Below are 23,434 nucleotides of genomic sequence, written 5' to 3'. Positions count from 1 at the left end.
ACTTTAAAGGGCCATTGCCTTCCTCAACGTGAAACACCTACTTACTGACTATGGTGGACGAATATTCACGCTTTCCCTTTGCTTTCCCCTGTCCCAATATGCTTACTTCCACAGTGATCAAATGCCTTGATCAAGTCTTTTCCCTTTGCGGTACGGCCAATTTCATCCACTCTGATCGGGGTCTCTCCTTCATGTCAAGCGAACTCAAAAGTTCTCTCTCCCAACGGGGAATCGCCACAAGTAAAACGACATCGTACCATCCCATCAGTAACGGACAGGTTGAGAAATACAACGCTATCATTTGGAACGCTGTTCATCTTGCGCTGAGGTCACGCAACCTACCAGACCAGCAGTGGGAAACTATGCTCCTTGGCGTGTTGCATTCCATCAGGTCTCTCCTTTCTACGTCTATCAATGTCACACCTCATGAGCGATTCTTCAGCTTCCAGCATTGCTCCACCCATGGGACGTCCCTACCATCATGGTTGGCAGCTCCCGGCCCCGTGCTGCTCCGAAGATTCGTCCGGCCTTCTAAAAACGATCCCCTCGTTGACAAGGTAGAACTCACGGATGTTAACCCCACGTACGTGCACGTGCGGTACCCTGATTGCCGGGAGTCTACCGTTTCGCTCCGGGACCTGGCTCCCTGTCCAGCTGGTTCCACGGACCCAACTGATAGAGGGACCCACGGGGATGATGCCGACATTCTGCGCTCCCCCGAAGATGGCACCCTACCTGGGACATCGAGAGATCTGCCAGCTGCCCCACCGGATCCACTCGGGGAGCCGAGCGCTCCCCGTGCGATGGCCGCCCGAGGCCAGGGCGCCGATCAATCCCCGGCTATCCAACAGGATGAAGCCAGTTCTGCACCTGTGGGGACCCGCACCCGGAATCACGATCTCCCCAGCCTCCCTCGGGTCGATCAGAGCGACACAGGCTCTGTCGATCCATCGGTACGACCCAGGAACCAAGACACGGTCTGGGGAGACGTGCCTTCTTGCCATAAACAAAAATCTAAAAGATTGCGGCTATTCGTGGTCCGCCTAATCCGTTAAGAGGAAGTCATCGGACTTCCAAATCTTTTAGGCAGGAAGAATGTTATAAATCTCATCATTCATCAAGAAACTACTCATGAAATAACGCTGGACGGCCAGCTGGTGGCGCCATTCAAGGAGTATAAATACTCGGGCGTGGGCTCAGCTTGCCAGGGACACTTTGTAAGACAAGGAACTAGTGAAGTACAACTAGACCTCCATGTTCTGAAACAAGTTGATTAAAGCCTTGCTTTATGCTCAAACCAAGTGCGTAGTGAGTTTTATTATGTCAATTTAATCAATTTGATATCGACTCCACGCTCTGAGTGATTTCGGGAACAGCCAGCTACGATTTCAACTGCAGAAGGGAACTCCGGCGTAGAAATCAATCCATCATGGACAAACTACTCAGACCCGCCCGTCTTGACCTGGACCCAAATTCACCTACAACTGCTAAGGTATGGAAACACTGGTATCATACCTTCAGCAACTTCCTCAGGGTGTGTGGTGAGAATGTTCCTGATAAATTAGAGATACTTGCCAATTATGTAACTCCTCATGTGTTTGACTATATCGAAGGCTGTGTAGACTATGACTCCGCTATCCTAATATTACAGCGACTGTATGTTAAGGTCCCAAACGAAATTTTTGCTCGGCATCTATTGGCCACAACTCGACAACAACCCAGGGAATCACTTGACGAATTCCTTCAAAAGCTTCGCAGGCTCAGCAAGGATTGTAATCTTAAAGCTGTCACAGCTGAGCAGTATCAGAAGGAGCTAATTCGCGATTCCTTTATTAATGGAATTATGTCTCCCTTCATACGCCAGCGTCTGTTGGAGAATAAAACCTTCGAGTTACAGGCTCCTTATGACCAGGCGTGTTCTCTGGAATTAGCAAAGAGGAATGCAGATACCTATCTTTTACCTCGTGCACGGGCTGCTGCTATCACTTTTAATGACTCCTTCGATAGGTCTCGGGCGGAAGCCCTCACCGATGATGACTCTAACTTAGCGGATGACAACCCTACCCTAGAAGCCTTCACTGATGATGACCCTACCCTAGCGGCATTTTGGCAATCTGGAAGGAAGTGTTTCTTCTGTGGCGCTGCATTCCATTATAGGAAATTTTGTCCTGCTCGTAACGCAACCTGCAATCATTGCAGCAAGGAAGTTCACTTTTCTAAGGTATGCCAGTCAAGAGCCGCTGTTAGTAAGAAAGGCCACTTTTCTAAGGTATACCAGTCGAGAGTTCCTGTTAGTTTTGCAGCTACTATCTATAAAACTGCTCCTCCCCCAAGAGCCACTACTAAGGTTCCAGCTGCAATCTATAAAACTGCTCCTCCCCCAAGAACCACTACTAAGGTTACAGCTGTCAAGGGTAAAACTGCCCCTCCTCCCATCACAGCTGTTTTTCCCCAAAGTCTGTCCCATGCAGCCACGAAGGTTTCGGTAAATGGACACATTTTGAGTGCACTAATCGACTCATGCAGCTCTAACAGCTTCATTAGTGAGCGGGCTGTCAGTAAGTTAAAACTGCGTATTTACCCCTCGGACAGGGAAATTGCAATGGCTCTTACGACATTGACTGACCACCAATTCTTCCGACTTTTGTCTTGTCGACCTTATTCTCAATGGCCACACTTATTTCTGCACCCGGCTCGGGGTGCTCAAGAACCTATGCAGTGATGTGCTCCTGGGACAGGATTTCCAGAAACAACACAAAAGACTCACTTTCGAGATTGGAGGGTCAAAGCCGGAGCTTACTATTTCCAAAGTACTGTTTTGTGCGCTTTCGGCGGCTTCGCTTGACGAGCCCTCCTTGTTTGCCAATTTTTCCCCCCGAGGTAAGCCCATAGTCACTAAATCACGACGTTTCAGCCAAGATGATCGATCCTTTATCGAGGCAGAAATCTCTCGCCTTCTAGTTGACGGTATCATTGAGCCATGTTCATCTTCCTGGCGGGCTCAAGTCGTCGTTGTTAAAAATCCTCTGAAGCAACACAAGAAAGTCTTTGCATCGATTACTCGCAAACTATTAACGAGTATACCAACCTGGATGCCTACCCACTACCACGCATCGATGACATGGTCAATAACCTTGCCAACTACAAGGTATTATCAACTTTTGATTTAAAGAGCGCATATCATCAAGTACCGTTAAAGGACTCTGACAAAAAGTATACGGCCTTTGAGGCCAATGGTCAGCTTTACCAGTTTTGTCGCTTTCCATTTGGGGTCATCAATGGGGTGGCCATCTTTCAACGGGCAATGGATAGTCTAGTCAAACAGGAGAACTTAACGGACACTTTTCCATATCTGGATAATATCACCATTGCTGGTCATGACCAGAAGGAGCATGATGCCAACCTCCAGAAATTTTTTGACGTTCTCCGTCATCGCAACTTAACCTTAAATGAGTCCAAATCTGTGAAATCAGTGCCATCAGTCAACATCCTTGGCTACTGGGTGGGCAACGGTGTCATCAAACCGGATCCGGAGCGACTTCGTCCGCTTCAGGAGCTCCCTCCCCCTACGAATCTCGGCTCTCTTCATCGGGCACTCGTCATGTTCGCCTATTATGCAAAATCGATACCCCACTTCTCCGACAAGATCCAGCCCCTGCTTCACGCAAAGTCATTCCCATTGGAGGCAACGGCTATTTCAGCTTTCAACCTCCTCAAGCGACAACTGGAAAAAGCCACGCTTCGTTCCATTGATGAAAATCTTCCGTTCGTGGTCGAGTGCGATGCATCGGATGTGGCAATCTCTGCTAACTTGAATCAAGGTGGTCGACCCATTGCATTTCTGTCCAGAACTTTGCAGGGTAGCAAGCTCCATTATCCTCCTGTCGAGAAGGAGGCTACGGCCATCATCGAAGCGGTACGTAAATGGAGTCATTTTCTCGCTCGTCGCCATTTCACACTTATAACTGATCAGCGCACCATGGCCTTTATGCTGGGTAACCGGAAACGCACTAAGATCAAGAATAACAAAGTACAACTCTGGAGGATGGAATTGGCTGCCTTTGGATACACCATGCATTATCGACCCGGCAAAGAGAATGTGGCCCCGGATACCCTCACACGGGCATTCTGGTCTTCTATGTCAACTTCGACTCTGGCGGATCTTCATACTGACTTATGCCATCCTGGCGTTACCCGTATGTTGCACTTTGTGCGATCTAAAAATCTCCCATTTTCTACGGAAGATGTGAAAAGAACGTGCTCCTCCTGTAGAATTTGTGCGGAATTAAAACCGCAATTCTTCCGTCCATCGGATGGCTCGCTCATACACGCTATGCAGCGACTCAGCATTGACTTTAAAGGGCCATTGCCTTCCTCAACGTGAAACACCTACTTACTGACTATGGTCGACGAATATTCACGCTTTCCCTTTGCTTTCCCCTGTCCCAATATGCTTACTTCCACAGTGATTAAATGCCTTGATCAAGTCTTTTCCCTTTGCGGTACGGCCAATTTCATCCACTCTGATCGGGGTCCCTCCTTCATGTCAAGCGAACTCAAAAGTTCTCTCTCCCAACGGGGAATCGCCAGAAGTAAAACGACACCATACCATCCCATCGGTAACGGACAGGTTGAGAGATACAACGCTATCATTTGGAACGCTGTTCGTCTTGCGCTGAGGTCACGCAACCTACCAGACCAGCAGTGGGAAACTATGCTCCCTGACGTATTGCATTCCATCAGGTCTCTCCTTTCTACGTCTACCAATGTCACACCTCAGGAGTGATTCTTCAGCTTCCAGCATTGCTCCACCCATGGGACGTCCCTACCGTCATGGTTGGCAGCTCCCGGCCCCGTGCTGCTCCGAAGATTCGTCCGGTCTTCTAAAAATGATCCCCTCGTCGACTAGGTAGAACTCACAGACGTTAACCCCACGTACGCGCACATGTGGTATCCTGATGGCTGGGAGTCCACCGTTTCGCTTCGGGATCTGGCTCCACGGACCCAACTGATAGAGGGACCCACAGGGATGATGCCGACACTCTGCGCTCCCCCAAAGATGACGCCCTACCTGGGACATCGAGAAATCTGCCAACTGCCCCACCGGATCCACTCGGGGAGCCGAGCACTCCCCGTGCGATGGCCACCCAAGGCCAGGACGCCAGTCAATCCCCAGCTATCCAACAGGATGAAGCCAGTTCTGAGCCTGTGGGGACTCGCACCCGGAGTCACGATCTCCCCAGCCTCCCTCAGGTCGATCAGAGCGACACAGGCCCTGTCAATCCACCGGTATGGATCAAGCGGCCCAGGGACCAAGACACGGTCCCTGTGAGACGTGCTTTCTAGCGGTAAACAAAAATCTAAAAGACTGCGGCTATTCGTGGTCTGCCTAAGCCGTTAAGAGGAAGTCGTCGGACTTCCAAATCTTTTAGGCAGGAAGAATGTTATAAATCTCATCATTCATCAAGAAACTACTCATGAAATAACGCTGGACGGCCAGCTGGTGGCGCCATTCAAGGTTTATAAATACTCGGGCGTGGGCCCAGCTTGCCAGAGACATTTGAAGGAACTAGTGAAGTATAACTAGACCTCCATGTTCTGAAACAAGTTGATTAAAGCCTTGCTTTATGCTCAAACCAAGTGCGTAGTGAGTTTTATTATGTCAGAGGGGATAAAAGATGACATCCTAGCGGCTATGAGCCTCAATGATGGAAGTCCCTTCTCCTGAGTGGAAAGGACACTGCAGTCAGCTGGGGAGGCACCGCAGGCTTTCGCGGACAGCCTTTGGCCCATCTACCGGAGTGCGTGTGCAGGAGTGCCCGACCGGGCACAGCTGCAGGGGGAGCCTAGGGCTCATTGGCTGAGGACCCTTGTGGCGAACAGCCTGCGCAGGATCAAGGCCAAAGCAGAGGGGTGGTTCGATTCCAGGGATCCCCAGACCACAGAAGAGAGTGTGATCCGGCAGTTAACTCTCTCTTTTAAGAATGGTAGGGGTGAGGATGACAAACCAAAGGGCAGAGTACACGAGTTAAAGCCGAGTGGAGGCAACGTTAGAAGAGAGTGGTGCCAGGAAGGGGGTAGCTCAGAGAAGTAGGGTTGTTATAGGTGCGTGAGTAAAGGGCACTGGAGGAAAGACTGCCCAGTCTCTGACAAAAGGAGCGGGAAAGGGGATTCTCCAGCGCCAGTGCAGAAAGCCGCAGCTGTGGCAGGAAGCCGCACTGATCCGTTCGCGATATTGGTGGCTGCTCTCCGCGCAGTCTTTCCGGCAGGGCAGGGTAAGGTGGACGCGGCAGCGGGCAGTGTACTCCCATCCGCCCCGAACAATCCTGACCCATGACTAGGGGCTTCTCAGCCCGTTTACCTGTGCCCACTAAGTTATGATGCTTGGAAGATACCGTGCGTGAAAATGGGGGTGGAGAAGGAGCAAGGGACCTATCTGCTGGACACTGGAGCTTCAAGCACCATTGTCTATGAGGATAACCCGACCACATCACCTCTATCGAGCGGAGTCCCATATAACTTAGTAGGGTTCACCGGGAACGAATAGGCTGGGTCTTTCTCCATCCCACTAGCCATCGATCTGGGCACACTCCATACGGAGTGGAAATGTGTCCTGATGCGGTGGGAGCGGGAGGGAATAGGCATTTTGGGGGCAGATTTCATACTGGCTCACAAGATATTGGTGGATTTCCAGAATCACTGTCTTTGGGGGGCAGTATGCATGGGAAAGGAGAAGGAGGTGGTAGTTATACCAGGGAAGCAAGGCAAGGGAACCGTGTGTACGATGAAGCCCAAGGGTAGTTATGACCTTGAACTTTTGGTCACTTCTACCCTGGCGGAGTACATAGCGGATGTGCGAGCCAACCTCGCGGCATTCGCTACACACAAGCACGACTGTGGAAGGGTAATAGGGGTGGAGGTCAGAGTAGAAGGAGACCCCATGGCCCAACCACAGAAACAGTACAACTTCCCCAGAGAGGCAGAGGCGGATTCAGAGATGGCATTGGGATCACTGGTTGACAGGTGTGTTGAGACCCATAGCTGTAGTGTATGTAACTGTTCTACCTTTAAGAGAACTATTGTATGTAACCGTCCACCTTTAAGAGAACTATTTTAGGTGTGGCACTACTTTATCCTGGCTGCTGTATACTGTAATACCGACGGTGACCACACCGGTATATAAGTGCTGTGGCAGAATTTATTGGGCAGATTCGCCCTGACCTTCGAATAGTAAAGTCCTGTTTAAGTTACTCTTGTAGTCTGTGTATTACTTCGCTATACAACCCACAGACTTTACAATAGCGACCCATGTGAACTCTCCGATTTGGCCGGTTAGGAAACCGGACAATTCGTGGAGAGCCACTGTGGACTATCGGGATCTTAACAAGAACATCCCAGCCTGTGCCCCCACCATCGCAGCCGTAGCCGACCTGATCGGGAGTATCCCAGCATCCGCGAAAACATTTACGGTGCTGGACATTTCGAACAGATTCTGGTCTATCCCTCTCAAAATGGAGGTCAGTATAAATTCACATTCACTTTCAAGGGCCAGCAGTACACATGGACCTGCCTTCCCCAAGGGTTTCATAACAGTCCTTCTATTTTCCACCAATGTATGGCCAACTGTTTAAAAGGGTTCAGCAGACCACAGCAGCTTGTGCAGTACGTGGAAAACTTGCTTTTGTTCTCCAACGAGGGGGAGGAGCATGGCCCACTGCTGGCTGAGCTGCTGAGTCTGTTAAAGGAAGCTCGTTTCAAGACTAATCCCAAGAAAGCACAGATCGGCCAGCAGGAAGTAAAATTCCTCAGGCTGACCGTGTGTGCTGGGGAGAGGGCCATCGGTGAGGCAAGGAGGAAGGCGGTACAGCTACCTGCCCCGACCACGGTAACGGGGGTAAGATCCTTCCTGGGACTCACAGGGTACTGCAGGGGTTTCATAGAGGATTATGCCGCTACAGCAGCTCTTCTACTCCGCCTCCACAAGGGAGTGGGCTGGGAGTGGGATGAGGGCTGCATGGTAGCTTTTAGTTGTCTGAAGGGAGATCTGCAGACTGCACCGGCTTTAGGAGCGATTGATGGGGGAAAGGAGTTCTTTTTGGAGGTAGCTGCCACAGGGGACAGTTTGAGTGCAGTGCTGCTCCAGGAGCGGCATGGCAAGCTGAGGCCTGTGGTACAGTCATCAAGAATCCTCACAGATGTAGAGAGGGGGTACTTCAATTGTGAGAGGCACCTGCTTGTCATACATTGGGCCGTGAGGAGATCACACATCTTCACGGGGGCATCCCCGATAACTCTCTTAACCCATCATACGCCCACTCAGATGCTTCTGGATGGGAGGATAAAGGACGGCACAGTGAGCAGTGCACGCATTGCTCGCTGGACTTTATTGCTCTCTCAGATGAATTTGAGTGTGAAAGGCCTCTGTGAGCCCAAGCTCGCCGCAAATTTGATCTACCCAGGGATGGCCCACAAATGTTCTGTTGAAGGGGTATGGGACATAGACATAGGGCTTTGGGCTGGGATCCATCCCACGGGCCGCGAGATCTATGTAGATGGGTCCAGTACTGTGGTGGCCGGGGAGCGACTCACTGGATGCGGGATTTTTGACCCAAAGGCAGGCATTGCCAAGGCCATTAAACTCCCGAGCACCATGAGCGCCCAGCACGCTGAACTGTTGGCGGTGGTGTATGTGGTTACCCACCCCGAAGAGTTCCCTACACCCTACACGATTTGCTCGGACAGCATGTTCACTTGCAATTCGTGTACAGAATATTTAGCCATTTGGTCTCGTCGCGGGTTCACATCTGCAGGCGGGAAACCCCTAGTCACCAAGCCATTGTTGCGACAGATCCTAACATCGATAGGAACCCAGGGGGATTTCTATATCCACAAAGTCAAGACCCATTCTAAGACAGAACTCCGTGCGGAGGGCAACCAGCAGGCCGACGTGCTGGCCAAAGAGGGTGCTCGAACGGGCACGTTTTGGGATCCATGTGGGTCGAGTCTGGTAACAGCAATCAGAAACAGAGGTGGGACCCAAGGGAGTGCAGGGGCAGCATTGGCCCTGGACCTAAAGATGGTCCAGGAACGGGATCCCGCCCTAAAGACTGTTCTGGAGACGCTGGCTAAGGGAGATAAGGTAGAGAGTCCATACGGAGTGGCAGGTATTACGGTAAAGGAAGGGATGGTTTTCAGGGGGGAACAGTGGATAGTTCCGCAGCAGCATCGGAGGGAATTCCTTCAGTTGGCCCACGAGGGTCCAGGAGTGGGGCACCCCGGGCCGGAGACCACCTGGCAACTGAGGGAGGACATCCGCGACTTCTGATTGGATTGCTTGGTGTGTGCTGTAAACAACATTGACCCCCAGAAAAGGAGTGGAGGGACCATGGCAGTCCATACAGGTCGATTATATCGGACCATTGCCCACCGCTCAGGGGGGTTACAAGTACTGCCTGATCCTGGTAGATGTGTTCTCTAAATGGGTAGAAGCCTTCCCATGCCGAACAGCAACAGTTTTGGGGACCGCAAGGATTCTAGTGAGTGAAGTGTTCTCTAGGTGGGGGCTACCACAGTATGTGGAGTCCGATCAGGGGAGTCACTTCACAGGGGCAGGCTCTTAGGTGACTCTGAAGATGCTAGGTGTAGAGGGTAAATGGCACGTCGCACACAACCTGCAGTCATCGGGGATTGTGGAGCGGATGAATAGGACCATCAAGGAAAGGTTACGGAAGGAGACGGGAGACTCGCCTAGAAAATGGGCGGAGGTCTTGCCGTTAGTTCTGATGGGGGTCTGAGCCAGCCCATCTAGAAGCACAGGGTGTTCCCCGCATGAGCGCATGACTGGCAGGGTCATGAGAACGCCCAGCCATGTACTGGCCCCGGTTCTCATGGAAGGTCAGTTGAGAGAGGTGAACCGGGACAGGTTTGTTAAGAATTTGCTTGAGCATCTCAGACAGATCCATTGGCAGGCTGCCAGTAACATGGGGAAGCAACATCGTAGAAATTGTTTATTGCTTGAGCCTCAGAGGCACCACGAGTGGGAGGTCGGAGATCAAATAATGGTTAGAAACTTCGCCAGGGTAGGGACTTTTGAACTGCTATACATGGAACCATGGTATCGTGGATAGGGCAAGTCCAATGGTATAAGCGGTCAAAATGCCCCGACGCACTAAGTGGTTCCATATCAATCAGTGCAAGCTTTTAAACCCCGGGGAAAGAGCTGATAAGAGGAGGAAACAGCAGGGAGTGGTGAGCTGCGCTACAGGTGTGGGTCTCCAGCCTCTAATCTGGGACTGTGAGGAGCCCACAGAGGGACCAGTCATTCCACCTGTGGGGGCAGGAGTGAGAAGGAGTGCCAGGATTCCATGGCTGAGGGTGCCATGGACGCCTCCTTACACACCGGTGAACGAAGGAAGCTGGAGTCGTAAGAGGCCCAGGGTCAAGGAGACCTAGTGTGGCCACCCAGAGACGGGTGGCGCTGTATATAACTTATTTCTCTCCTGTCTGTTGCCTTAGCTTGTCTGTATAGTTTGGATTTTAATCGTGTGTAGCTGCATCTGGAAAGGTGAGGCATCACTCAGGGACAACGTTGCATTCTGTGTGTTTTCAGGGAATGCCTAAGAACAAGATGAAGTCAGCCATGGTAGTCCTGATCATCATGATTGAAGCCAGCACGAGTCACAGGGGCGACACCGAGGAATCGGTTGTCTTCGGCTGCACCGGCGGGGACGGACCGACAGTGACCACTGGAGGTGGCTCGAAGGATGGGGCGAGCGTCTATGTTCACGAGGGAAGACGGCCTGGATGGCTGGGGTTGAATTCCACCCGGTATTCCAGCCATGACGAGTTCACCTATGGTGAAGCGTCCGTTCCATGCCCGGGAATAGGGGTACTGTTAAGTCCGTGAATGATTGAGACACGGACCAGCAGGAGTGAAAACAAACAAGTCTTTACTGGTGGAAGTCAATAGTGAAAACTGAAAAACAGAGGCTCGCTAGCGCCTTTTATACAGGGGTGGTGACTGCCGGTACTGCAGTCTGAGACCAGTTATTCTCTTAAAGGTACATACACAACAATTCCTCCCCTTTTAGATAAACAGTACATAACATTCATTTAACAACTAAATGATAACTAATTACAATCACAATTACTGTTGCTAGATACATTGGTTAAGTTTAAGCAATTATAAGTTCAGTCTTTGAGGAGGCTTCCTGATTCTGTCTGGATAACGCCTCTTTGGGGTATCAGGTTCTTCTGGCAATGTTGAGTCGGGATCAATGTCATTGTTTGGTTCATCTGCTTCCAATATTACCAGTTCTGCGGTAGCTGCAATTGGAACGTCGATTTCACTACCAGGTGTATCAGATCGTGGTGTGGAGTTGACGTTTTCCAGTGACTCTAGAATCTGGTCAGCATGGCCTCTTACAATGCTCTCCCCAATGTCCACGGTATACATGAGAGGTCCTTGTCGTGTACAAATCGTTCCTGGCTGCCATTTCTCAGTGCGGTAGTCCCGGGCCAAGACTGGTTGACCTATCTTAAAACTCCTGGTCGGCCTTTCATGCATATTCTGAAACTGCCTGTTCTCCACATCTCTTCGGACGTTTGGCTTAACCAAATCCAAGTGGCATCGTAGTCTTCGATTGAAGAACATCATGGCTGGAGTTTGGTTGGTAACCGCATGTGTCGCATTCCGGTAGGCAAACAAGAAGTTGTCCACCTTGTGTTGTAGGGGTATATCTTCATTACACATTGCCTTGATAGCCTTCTTGAATGTTTGGACAAACTTCTCGGCCAATCCATTAGTGGCTGGATGATATGGGGCAGATGTGTAATGCTTAACACCATTGTTCTTTAAGAACCTCCGGAACTCTTCAGACACAAACTGTGGTCCATTGTCAGAGCAAATCTGTTTAGGCAGCCCATTCCTGGCGAATATGGTTCGTAAAACTGTGATAGTTTTTTCTGTGGTGGTTGAGGACATTTTTATTACCTCTGGCCACTTTGAATGTGCATCCACCACAATTAAAAACATCGAGTCCATGAAGGGACCAGCAAAATCAATGTGCACCCTTTGCCATGGAGATGAGGGCCACTCCCATGGATGCAGAGGAGCTTGTGGTGGGGCATTTTGGACCTTCTGGCATCCTGCACAGCTCTTGGTCATCTCTTCGATTTCTCTATCGATTCCCGGCCACCACACAAACGCTCTGGCTAAGTTCTTCATTTTTACCCCACCCAGATGACCCTCATGAAGCTCATTGAGCACTCTATCCGTCAACTTAGGTGGAATTACTACTCTGGATCCACACATCAAGGTTCCTCTGCACACTGACAGCTGTTCTCTTCTCGGCGAGAATGCTGGCAGCAGTGGTTTGCCATGTGCTGGCCATCCCTTCACCGTTAAATCATAGACCCGTGATAGTGTCGGGTCATTCCGTGTTTCCTTTTCTATGTTTGCATTCGTCACAGGGAGACATTCGACTATGGTCGAGTGGAATAACTCCATTGGATCCACTGCAAGGTCTTCTTCTTCCACCGTCGGCAACGGTAGGCGTGACAATCCATCAGCATTTCCATGCTGTTTAGTTCCTTTGTACTCGATGTCATATTGGTGTGCCCCTAGGAAAAGGGACCATCTCTGCAGCCGTTGTGCTGTCATTATCGGTACGCCCTTCTGAGGGTTGAAAATGGAGACAAGAGGTTGATGATCGGTTAGTAGAGTAAATTTTTGACCGTGCAGGTAGTGATTGAACTTCTTCACCCCCCACACAAGGCTGAGGGCCTCTCTGTCAATCTGGGCGTAGTTACGCTCGGCAGAAGTTAACGAGCGTGACGCAAAAGCTATCGGCCTCTCTAAACAATCAAGGAATTTATGTGACAGTACCGCCCCAATGCCGTAAGGAGACGCATCACACGCCAGCCTGATTGGCAGTGCTGGGTTGTAGTGAGCCAATACTTCCCTTGAAGTGATTAAGTCCTTACTCTTCTGAAAAGCACGCTTACAATCATCGCTCCATTTCCATGCTACCCCCATACGTAGCAGGGCGTTCAGTGGGTGCAGAATTGTCGACAAATTCGGCAAAAACTTATGATAGTAATTCACCAATCCGAGGAATGACCTCAGTTGCGACACATTTTCAGGCGCTGGGGCCTTAACAACCGCTTCAATTTTGTCAGGGGACTTATGTAACCCCTCTTCATCAATCACGTGGCCACAATACGATATCTGTTTCTTTAAAAATTCGCACTTGGGGCGGTTGGCTCGCAGCCCATGTTCCCGTAGTCTAGTGAGCACCTGTTCTAGGTTGTTAAGGTGTTCACTGTCATCTTCACCTGTTACAAGGATGTCGTCCAAGTAACACTGAGTCCCCGGAATCCCTTGCAGGACTTGTTCCATCCCTCTTTGCCATATCGCCGGAGCCGATGCTACTTCGAATACCAATCGATGATACTGGTAAAGACCTTTGTGAGTGTTTATCGCGAGATACTTGTGAGATTGAGGTGTACAAAATGATGAGGGGCATAGATAGGGTAGATAAAGAGGAACTTTTCCCCTTAGTAGGGGGGTCAATAACAAGGGGGCATAGATTCAGGGTAAGGGGCAGGAGATTTAGAGGGGATTTGAGGAGGAACTTTTTCACCCAGAGGGTGGTTGGAATGTGGAACTCAATGCCTGAAAGGGTGGTAGAGGCAGGAACCCTCACAACATTCAAGAAGCATTTGGATGAGCACTTGAAATGCCATTGCATACAAGGCTATGGACCAAATGCTGGAAAATGGGATTAGACTGGACAGGGATGGATGGGCGGCGCAGACACGATGGGCCGAAGGGCCTCTTTCTGTGCTGTAAAACTCTATGACTCTATGACTCTATGATACTTCCTAGAGGACTCTTCAACCTCCATCTGCAAATATGCTTGTGCTAGGTCAATTTTTGTAAAACGCTTCCCTCCAGACAGTGAGGCGAAGATGTCTTCTATCCTTGGAAGAGGATATTGTACTGTGTGAAGGACTGGGTTCACCGTCACCTTGAAATCCCCACAGATGCGAATCTTCCTTGGCTCTCCGAACTTATTGCTTAACATTTTCTTCATGACAGGAACGATGGGTGTCGCCCACTCGCTCCAGTCGACCTTAGACAACACGCCCGCCTTCTCCAGATTCTCCAGCTCTGCCTCGACGGCTGGGCGAATTGCATATGGTACCGGTCTTGCTTTGAAAAACTTGGGAACTGCATTCTCTTCTATTTTTATCGAGGCGGTTACGCCTTTAAGCGTGCCCAGTTCTTGTTGAAATACCTCTTTGGCGTTAGCTAAGATTGTTGACAATCGTCCAGGAGTGACGTCTTCATCTTTTTTACCGTCCACCGTCATTGCCTGAATGGAATGCCAATCTAAGTTTATCTTCCTGATCCATTCCCGTCCCAATAACGGTGGTCCACCATTTGGCAGTATGTAGAGATACAATTTCCGTATTTTCTTGCCATTGTATTCGACAGGCACCCTTATTTTTCCTCTGGGGTATACTTTTTGCCCCGTATACGTCGTCAAGACGATGGATGTCTCTCTCAAGGGTATGTGTGAAAATAGCCGCTCGTAGTCTCGTCAATTCATGACGGTTAGCGCTGATCCTGTATCCAATTCCATTTTAACTTGGGACCCTGCTATCGTGAGGGTGACCCAAATGGTTCGGTGATCCTCTTTTGCGATTACATTGTGAAGTTTGAGACAGCTTAGTCTCCTGTTCTCGGATTCACTATCGCTCATCTGGTCTTCGGAACTACTGTCCGTCATCTTTTGTACTTTCTTGTACGGTTCCTTAGTAGCATTTTTGTTGTCGCTGGTCTTCTTCCCAGACCTGCAAACTCGTGCAATGTGTCCAATCTTCCCACATTGTCTGCATATTTTGTCTTTGGACCAGCAGTCCTTCTGGTCATGGTTAGTTCTGCCGCAGCGATAACATTTTGCAAATCCCCGTGTCATTTCGTGGGTGCCGTATTCCTGTGGTTTTTGTTGAATTTCTGCAGCTCCCCTGGCTGCTGCTTCATACGATACTGCCACGCTGAAAGCCTTATCTAGCGTCAGCTCTTTTTCTGAGAGTAACTTCGTCTGCGTTCCTTCACTCAGGAGTCCACAGACAAATTTGTCCCATAGGGTATCTGCCAGTCCTGCTCCAAACTGGCAGTGCTTTGATAGCTTGCGTAGTTCTGTAAGATACTCAGCATTGCTCTCATCTTTGTGCTGAGTTCTCCTGTGGAATTTAAATCTTTCTGCTATCAACAGCGGTGCAGGGTTTAAGTGTTCCTGTAGGACAGCAACAATTTCGTTAAAACTCTTCGCCTTCGGTTTGGCTGGAGTAATCAGGTCCCGCAATAGGCCGTACGTTCTAGCGCCCATTAAGTTTAGCAATATCGATGCCTTTTTCCCCTCCGCTATTTCGTTTGCCTCGAAATATACCTCGACTCTTTCCACATACGTGGTCCAGTCCTCTAATGTATTATCAAAAGCAGTGATACAGCCAGTCTTCGGCATCTTGCAAATCATAAATGGCGCCTCCCGCACTTTGCCTTCTTCCCCGCTGTTGTTAGCGCTGCTTTCCACGGTTTCTTGCGTTAAATATTGATTCTTTTTCTTTTATTATTTTCCCGTCGTGGAGTGGACCCTCTGGGACACTTCCCTCCCTCTTCTTAGGTCCGAACGCTGCCCGGCTTCGAAGCACCGGCCGCGCCCTGTGTGCTCCACCCTCTCTCTCTCTCTTTGCTTCCCGACTCGCTGCCCGGCCCTGTTGCAGAGCCACCCGATCGAGGTCTAGCCCGCCGCAGCCCAGGAAGGATCAGTGCACTACCTGCCACCAGCCCAACTAGCTGGGAAACCACAGACTGGTGAACCGAACCTGGCTCTTGACAGTCTCGCCTGCAAGTTTTCAAACCGATGATTGACGGTCGACGCCCGTTTCTCGAGTTTCTTTGGACTCTATTTTTTTCGACCTTCAACAATGTCGTCGGAGGTGCTGCCGAGTTGCAGGTAAGTTCGTTTCTTACTCGTCGCCAGTGTTAAGTCCGTGAATGATTGAGACACGGACCAGCAGGAGTGAAAGCAAACAAGTCTTTACTGGTGGAAGTCAATAGTGAAAACTGAAAAACAGAGGCTCGCTAGCGCCTTTTATACAGGGGTGGTGACTGCCGGTACTGCAGTCTGAGACCAGTTATTCTCTTAAAGGTACATACACAACAGGTACCACCTCCCGGGTTAGGGTAAACGGGTGTGCCTTAGCTGTAGGGGACACATTCCACTGGGAAGGTGGTGGTGGCTCAGGAAACTGAGCACGAATACAGGTGACCAGACAGCTGACTGGGAAAGACTAAGTAATGACACGTACCGGACGATCACGGGTTCTCAGGGAGGAGTGAATGTGTGTTGGGATAAGTGGTGTGAATCCGAGGAAGGGATGTGTGTGTGTATGCGGGGGTCGGAAAAGATCTGGCCAGTGGGTGTGTCGATCGCGTTTAGCAGGCAATGGCAGGACGCCGGGGGTGGGATTGGTTGTGATCGGAGTGTGGGCTCCTGTGTAATCCCAAAACCCCCGAACACCATCAACGCCACAGAGCTCATCTCATACACCAAGAAGCCCCCACCCAGAGCCCCGATGGTACAGATGACTGTAGATGGGTGTCCCACCACCACCAGGGGTCCAGGGCATGGGTTGGTGTTAATCCCTGCTGACAAAATGTTGTTTCAGAATGTGCACTACGCCGTGGCATCTGTGATCCTGAACCTGACTGAAGTCCATCTGCCTGTGTGGTGGCCCAGGAAGACGGAGAAGCTTTATGAAGCTCTGTTAAAAGCGATGTTTCAGGAATTTTATGAACTGGACTATGGAAATGTAGAGAAAGAACAGCTTTATAATTTGAATGTTGGGGATAGTGTGGGGCCCGGGAGGCAAAGAGAGACCTGGAACGATGTAGCCACAGCATTCAGTACAGGAACGAGTATTATTAATAGTATGGATGATGCACAACTCCAGATGCAGATCACTGGGTTAAAGAACCAACTGCGTAAGATTCTAGGGGAAGAGAATACAGTGGTGGGTTCAGAGCTTCATGAGGACCAGGTAATGACTGTTCATTTAAAGGAGGTCATTGCGGAGCTGGAGAGGCACGCAAAAACTGTTAATGATTTGAGACGGGAGAACAGGAAGGCCTCGGAGCAGGCTGCACGGAATGAGGTGTGTGTGTTGTATGGAGCATGGTTGCTGGGCAAGGGCCGCAGTAACCTGGAGGACCTGAGGCAAGGTCGCGTCCCTTCATGGTTAAGCAACAAGCATCTCGCCGCGCTGCACCCGTATAGTAATTCGTTGAGCCTATGCCAGCATTGTTTAGCCTCTGAAGCCTACCCTGTCCCTGTAGATTGCAGGCGGTCCAACCATACTATGTGGAGGATTTTAGGTACCCGATTCCTTTTCTGCCGGAACACCTCACTGAGTTAATAAAGAGCGTGGAGCTCTCCCTGAAACATTTTTACACTTTAGAGCAAAAGACAGAAGACGTGGGGGAGGAGATCAAGGGGATTGTCTCGCCACCATGGTGGGACATCGGTCTGAGTATAGAGATTCCTCCCTACATCCGCATCTGTTCCCATGCATTAGTTATCATACAATTATTGCTTGTAAACTACTTGTTTTACACCAGCTGCAGGCGACGGAGCCAGATGCTCCAAGCGTGGTGGCAAGGGGTGTTAGATCGATCCTGAAAGGTGTAATTCGATTTGTGTTGATGATGGTTTCTCCCTGCCAAAACTTGTAACGTACCAAAGTTCTGTAAGCAAGTGTATTGTATTCTGTTTATAGTTTTACACTCTGTATTGCGCGATGTGCACTGTTGCATTTTTGTAATGTGTTACCACCTGTCAATGCTGTACTGTGTGATGTGTGCAGTGACTTTTTAGTAACATCCTGTGGATCTTATTAATGTTCTGTATTTTGACTTGATGTTTGTCGATGGGAATGAGAGCCCAGCCATTAAGAAGCCGTTTCGCTGATGTTTTGACTCGGTAGAAGGGAACTACGACACGCAGTAAACGTAGAAACAGGGACACAGCTTCACTTGTGGGAGACTTTGGCCTTTGCTCTCTTGTCAAACGGGGGACTGAAGAGATCGCAAAGTCTGTTTGAAGAATGGACTCGGTCAAGACTTTTTTTGTGGACTTTATGGGCTGAGGGTGTTGTCCCTGTGGTGGGATCGCCCTGTGCAAATGCATGGGGGACTGGTTTGTTAAAACTCCAGAGAGCGCATGGCAGTTGGCTGTGACAAAAGAACTGTCAGTCATCCAGAATGTATGGGTTCACCCGACAGTCCTGGGAAAAAGGAAGGGGGCCATTGAACTTGAACTTATTAGAAAGCCACTCTAATATGCAAAAGCATTTCTCACCTCCATCTCAGAAGAGAAGCAGAACAATGAACCCACTGGCCTCTGCCAGCCGAAAAGGAGCCAGTTTTTTCCCCAAGACAAAGACCGAAAGATATGTCCCAGACTTAGGGCCATTAATCCAATACTCATGGGTCCGAGGATGACCCATCACTGATTAAGCACCAGAGTGCTTAGAAACAAAAGGATTTTAAAGATTGGCGGGAAAGATAGGGGTGGCCAGACTCCTACAAAAGATAGATTCTTTTCCACCATTCTTTCTCTCTCTCTTGCTCCCTGCTCCAACAAGATCGAACTAACAAGAAGTACCAGAGAAGCCGTCGAGCTTGCGATCGAAACCGACCGCGGGTGGGGGTAACCACAGTCTTGAGTGTCCCAAGCCGGTAACCCGTGAGCTGTAAGGGCTCAGAGTTTTCTCAGAAGTGAAGTTTTTGGGCTATTCCGAGGGTGGGAGCTTCGTTTGGTTCAGCCAGGCGAAGGGGTTTATGCGACTGGGTAATTCGTTGGTCGGGGTGGAATTAGCATCCACAACAGCAACAAGGGAATTACTGCATGTTATAGCCCCAGTTTTGTACTGTATGTATGTTGTTTGTAACCTGGATTTTATTCTCCACAGAGACAATGATTTGGTTTAGTAGTGCATGTTTTAGCCAGTGTATGTTAGACCAAATAAATATAAGTTTGATTTTTCACCGAAGCATTCCTGTCCGTGACTTATTTCATTTACACTCTGAATAATAATTCCCGGGTATAGAACTTTCGTAAGGCGGGGGCGCTTCGAACTGTCCGTCTAGCAATTGGGCTAGGATCAAAAACCGCTTAGAACTTGGATGATTGCAGCTCCAACAACACTCAAGAAGCTCGACACCATCCAGGACAAAGTAGCCCACTTGATTGGCACCCCGTCCACCACCTTAAACATTCACTCTCTCCACCACCTGTGCACCATGACTGCAGTGTGTACCATCTACAAGATGCACTGCAGAAACTCGCCAAGGCTTCTTCGACAGTACCTCCCAAACCCACAACCTCTACCACCTAGAAGGACAAGGGCAGCAGGCGCATGGGAACACCATCACCTCCAAGTCACACACCATTCTGACTTGGAAACATATCGCCGTTCCTTCATAGTCACTGGGTAAAATCCTGGAACTCCCTCCCTAACAGTACTGAGGGAGTACCTTCACCACAGGGACTGCAGCAGTTCAAGAAGGTGGTTCACCACCACCTTTTCAAGGGCAACTAGGGATGGGCAATAAATGCTGGCCTTGCCCGCGACACCCACATCCCAGGAACAAATTAAATATGCCTCGATTTACAATGCATATAGGATCCTGAGCTTTTTAAATAGAGGTATAGAGTACAAATGCAAGAAAGTTATGCTTAACTTTTATAAAACACTGGTTAGGCCTTAGCTGGAGTATTGTGTCCAATTCTGGGCATCCAACTTTAGGAAAGATATCAAGGCCTTAGAGATTTACTAGAATGGTACCAGGGATGAGGGACTTCAGTTATGTGGATAGGCTAGAGAAGCTGGGATTGATCTCCTTACAGCAGAGATGGTTAAGGGGAGATTTGGTGTTCAAAATCATGGCGGGTTTTCAAAATGTGCAGAAAAAAAAGTACTTCAGAACATCAGACAATGCAAGGTACAGGGTCTGTTCCCATATCTCATATCACTGCATTAGGTATCCAAATATACAAGAAAGTTTCCACTAGCAGGAATTTTGATAACTAAAGGACACAGATTTAAGATAGTTGGTATTGAACTAGAGGCGACAAAAATTTCTTTATTTTTTTATATGTGATTTATGATGATTTGGCATGCACTACCTAAAAGATTGGTGGAAGCAGATTCAATAGTAACTTTCATACAGGAATTATATACATACTTAAAAAGGGGAAAAGGGCAGGGGAGTGGGATTAATTGGATAGCTGTTTCAAAGAGCCGGCACAGGCATGATGGGCCGAATGGCCTCTTTCTGCACTGTCAGTTTCTATAATTCTAAACTGTCCACCCGGCTTTCTTGGCCTGGGATAGGAAACTATCACGAGGGGGCAAAAAAAAAACGTTATTACCCTAAAAAAAAGAGCAGTCAGTCCCAACCACATTTATGTAATTATAGCTTCCCTTCCACCTCTCTATTTTCTGTGTGTTGGAGCATAACACAAACAACAAGGATTCACACTATGCACAATGTACCAATAAGGACAAGGCTAACTATATAAAATATACATATCGACTGTGAGGAGAGTGGCTATTCTTTCCTGCAGCAGGACTAAGTGCTGCACGGTGAAGGGAAGAAAAACCTCAGCTGAGGTTTTGTGGCTCCAAGTAAACTACTGTAACTGAAACCAAAACCGGTCAAAGCATATTGCTGGCTGTCATCCTCTTAACAATTTGGCACGTTTAAATCAGAGGAGGTGCTAACTTAAACTAAAAGCATAGCACAAGCTACTTTATTAACCTGACTCTCTCTGTGCAATGTAAACAGACTGGGCATATGCCGATATAAAGATGGCATTAGTGCTTCAACCAAAACATTTGTGTCTGCACAACAAACATTTGATCTCAGAGACATGGTCAGGGTGTGAAATTGCAAGAAACCTTTCGGCTTTAAATATATTGCGCTGTGTGATTGTGTTGTCTTGGTATTTATCTAAATTGCCCCAGCCAAACAAGTGAGCATAGACTTCAAACAGTTAGGTCATGTCTTGGTAATTTATGCGGCTGCTAAAGCTTTAGCAAACTGGAAATGTAATTGAAATTTTATATCTGGACTGATAAGGTGTACCTCATAAGAAACTTGCAGATAGTGGTGAGTCATGGAGAGTGCGGGAGGACAGTTACAAATTGGCTGGAAAGCAGAGAGGAGTCACAACATGCCTTTCTTTGCGTTGGTGTGCAGTGACTGGTAGAGTCCGAGAGAACTCAGTTAAAAGGCTCTCCAGGGATTCAACACTTGGTCAGATTGATGGAGATTGCAGTATTAAATTTACCCGCACCGGGACAGGTAAATGGCAGAAAAAAAATGGAACAGATAAAGAAGGGTGGACTGCCAACTATTGAAACCACCTCAAGCTCCAGTTAAGGATTACTGGAGTGGGTACATACTTGGTATTGTGGAGCTGAATTCCAAGGAGAAAATAGAAGGTACAATGCAATAGTTTGGCCACATTTAGGCTGTGTTTACACTGCAATTTCACAGTCACTGCAAAGTGGTTTGTGCTCCACAACTACCAGACTCTGGAGCAAGGGAGTTACAAGACCCTCTAGAAGTCACACTGCTTGGGTTTGGCACTATAATGCAATGTCAAACCTGGTTTAAAAAAGTGCTCGAGTGTCTGTTGAAAGTCCTCACTGATCTTTAAACTTGTTTGGAGTGGATTTAAATGTTTGGAGTGCAGATGTTCCTGTCCACATTGTATTGAGATTTTCCCTGTGCATGCTCAGTACGCCCTCCTGCGCAGGGCAACTGGAGCCATGCAGTATAAACAAGGGACTGCACGACTGGAACTGATACTGCAGCTATCCATTTCAAGTCAACAGCTTCACTGTTAGTATACTGCGTCCAATCTTGATCTCCTTATATTGAATCAGGACTTTGCTAACTGATTGAGTAAACTAGTCTTCTGAAGGAGAAAAAGATGATGGTAGATTTCAAGATACATGATTACTTGTACCTAGTAACACCTAAAAACATGGAAGTCAGTGCAACCGTCAGGTTAGTTCTAGTATTAAGCAGTATCTCAAAATATTGTAACATTAGAAATTTCTGGCTAAAGTGATTTGTTGGCCCAAGGATTTGAATGGCCACCTAAGACATTGAATACTAGGGGCTAACTTATACTACTGATGTGTTGGCACCAAGCATGATTCTACGCAACAGGACACAAAAAATAAATTCCATTCAGTATCACAATGCAGTTTTGTGAGGTTGAATTAACATTTAGTAAAAGTTAAATGTTAATTTGTGCCATTGACTCAATTTCAAACAATGTTCTAAAATTAAATGTGCAGCATGAAAGATGTGGCTTTTTATTGCACTCGCTCCCCCTTAGTACTGTATCTTCTGCCAACGTTAAATTAATTGGTGTACAGTTGCCCAGTTTATTCTGCTCTCCTTTCCTGAACAGAGGTATTACACTGGCTATTGTCCAGTCCCATGGGGCAATTTGCATATTTAAGGAAGATTGAAAAACTGTGGCCAGAGCCTGGTGCCTTTTCCTCCCAGATTTTTTTTTTTTTTTTTTTTTTTTTAAAAACACCCTCAGTGCATGCCAGCAGGGCCCAATGACTACTGCCACAAACAGCATCAACCACTACCATAGCAGAGTGGAGTGCTCTGCCCACAATGAGCACTTACTGGTACAAGTTGTTGGGACCCCAAGTGTTGTGCTCTACATAAAATCAATGATAAATTACTAAACTATTGGGAAGCTATAAACTTGATCTATTCTGGCTAGAACTGATGAAAAATGGCCATCTCCTGCTCCACTGGCTATTGGAGAAAATCCACAAATTATCCAGGAGAACTATTCAACATGGGACAGATCATGGGCAGAGTTCAACTTTCAGCTGTTTTTAAAAAAAAAAATTGTTCCTGGGATGTGGGCATCACGGGCAAGGCCAGCATTTATTGCCCATCCTTAATTGCCCTTGAGAAGGTGGTGGTGAGCCACCTTCTTAAACCGCTGCAGTCCTTGTGGTGAAGGTACTCCCAACAGTGCTGTTAGGGAGGGAGTTCCTTCATTGTCATGGAGTCAAAATCCTGGAATGACGATATATTTCCCAGTCAGGATGGTGTGTAACTTGGAAGGGAACTTGCAGGTGATGGTGTTCCCATGCACCTGCTGCCCTTGTCCTTCTAGGTGGTAGAGGTGCTGTTAAAGAAGCCTTGGCAAGTTGCTACTGTGTATCTTATAGATAGTACACACTGCAGCCAGTGTGCTGGTGGTAGAGGGAGTGAATATTTAAAATATATCTAAGATGCAGCTTCATTTGAACA

This window comes from Somniosus microcephalus, chromosome 14, assembly GCF_052327205.1.
Source record: "Somniosus microcephalus isolate GS21.2 chromosome 14, FLI_Smic_1.0, whole genome shotgun sequence".
In the NCBI taxonomy this organism is placed as follows: Eukaryota; Metazoa; Chordata; class Chondrichthyes; order Squaliformes; family Somniosidae; genus Somniosus; species Somniosus microcephalus.
Note: the sequence above shows the minus strand (reverse complement) of the source record.